Source organism: Octodon degus, unplaced genomic scaffold (assembly GCF_000260255.1).
Source record: "Octodon degus isolate 3935 unplaced genomic scaffold, OctDeg1.0 scaffold00038, whole genome shotgun sequence".
Classification (NCBI taxonomy): domain Eukaryota; kingdom Metazoa; phylum Chordata; class Mammalia; order Rodentia; family Octodontidae; genus Octodon; species Octodon degus.
Window position 1 is genome coordinate 9148085 of NW_004524614.1, and position 2333 is coordinate 9150417.

General features: G+C 39.9%; 1 pseudogene; it reads right to left on the reverse strand.

The window, feature by feature from the left end:
- Positions 1-1295: 1295 nt before the first annotated feature.
- On the reverse strand, positions 1296-2046 carry LOC101579673 (annotated as a pseudogene).
- Between the last annotated feature and the right edge of the window lie 287 nt (positions 2047-2333).

Sequence of the window (2333 nt, forward strand, 5' to 3'; positions counted from 1 at the left end):
AGTTACATTAATTAAGACATTGCATATTGCTGTCTTCATAGTAGTTATTCAGAGGACAAGATGTGGACATGATATCTTTTCTAAACAACATTAGTACAAACCTTTCTTCTCATTGAAATAAGAGAAAGTATCTCTAAATCTATCCTATCTTGTATATACATATATTTTTTCATTACAAAACAGTCTTTTAATTATATCCCTCATTTTTGTTTTGTTTTGTCAGAAATGGGTGTTCCACTGCAGTTAGAGAAGCTGTATTTGGAGAAGTCTTTAAAGGACCTTTACATCCATGAAGACAGTCTAAAGATGGCAGGTACTTGGATTCAGCAAAATAACCCAATATAGTCCAATAGTCCATAATAGTAGTGAGTTATAAGCACATGTGGCAATTGTCAGAAGTTGTTGACTTGACCCTTTTATGGATCAGCATATTAATATCGCATTACTTTTATACCTCGTGGTTGTACTTTTCTGCTGGATGGTTAAAACCAAGTTAAAGCAAGACCTATATAACAAAACATGTAACTTTTGTGTCTGAAAAGGTCAGTCAAATCCCCTCAGGATTTACCCTGAAACCATGTACAGCAACTTGTAGATCTTTTGTCAGTGTCAACCATGTGGATGAGTCCCAGCCATTGCTTGACTAATTTGCTCTCTGTGAAAGCCTGAGAGAATTTTTTCTCTCTAGATGACTCTCTTTAGGCACAGTATACATTATTGATCACTTTCCTCTGTGGCCCCATAATCTCAATGGTCAGAAAATTTGGGACACCACTAAGTTACAGGATGTCATAGCACAGGTTCTCTTACATCCTGAGTATTCACTGACCTGAAGTTAGAAGAAGTTCTTCTAGTCACTTCACCCTCATCATCTGAATCTGAGAACTCTTCCTCACAGGCAGTGTGTTTGTTAGAGGAACAGATTGATATACGCTTTTCAGGTTCTTCTTCATCCTCATCACCACTCTCCTCAGTCCACAGGAATTGCCTGCATTTGAACCCCAGGTACATGGGGCAGAATTCTCAGGTTCTCAAAGAGCCATTGTTTGATCTTCACCAGGTCCTCAATAGTGTTCTGGTTAGTCATATTGGAAGGACTGATGTGAAACTTAAAATCTGGTCCAAAATATTCAAAGTAGTCATTGTATGGGAGTTCATTAGGGATCTCTGTCTAGGGTCACAGCTGTTTTGTATGTCCAGCACCAGGCAACATTATGAAGGGTGTAACCACTTCTTCCCAGAATCAGCATATGCATGTTGAAGCTTTTGACAAATTTCACACACTTGGTATGCCCTTAGGTGGTTAGATTGAAGTAATCCAGCTGATCCCCAGAGAGGGTGTCTGAGCCACACTGTAAGACCACCACAGTAGGCTGGAATATCTCTATTACTTTGGACATGACAGCCCCAATATCCCATAGGCCTCCAGTTCTGGGGAAATACTCTCCATATTTATGAAAGGCCACAGTCATGACCTGGTCTATGGCATATGCCTCTTCCATGCCATCACCATAGTGAGTATCAATGTCAATATACAGCACTCTCTGGTGGTACTTTAGCAGTTCCAGGATGGCCAAGGCAATATCATTGATGTAATAAAAGCCAGATGCCTTGGACTTCTTTACATGGTGTAGGACCTCAGCCTAATTCACAATGATGTCCATCTGTTGCTTATTAAGTTTCACAGCACTTGCTACAGAACCACCAGTAGACAACTGACAGAACTCACACAGGCCATCAAATATTGGACAATCCTCATCATTGTTGAATCTCTGCATCTGCTTGCTGTACTCGGACATGTTATCTGAATGGATGGAGCAAAGAACTTAATGTAGTCATCACTATGGTACTTGGTCATCTCCTCAACATTGGCTTGGGAGGGCGATAGATTTCCATCTTTCAGCAGAAGCTTTGGTTGAGCAGCAGATTGTGAGTCATGCGGATTTGGTGAAACTTCATTGAATGTCTTTGTCCATAATAGTGATTTCCAACATCCCCATCATAGTAGTAACAGACTTTCCTCTTGGTGCCTTGAGTCTATGCCATCTTTCTGTCTCCAGTCCCTCCTGTCAATCCCTAAGATCCATTTTTTTAAGGTTTACAAACAAATTCAATTTATGAATTTTCTCCCAAAATGGAACTTGTTCAGAAGTTGGGGACTTCACTGTATTAAATGGGTGCAGATGGCTTCTGGAATAAAAGAGTAAGGACTTAGGAAAACTCGGTTCTCCCAAAAAGCAGTCAGCACATGACAAAAATTATGAAAGTCAATTTTTTTCAGAAAACTGGAAATGCACCAAAGCCTTACCAAAGTGTCAGGAATTTGTATTCCA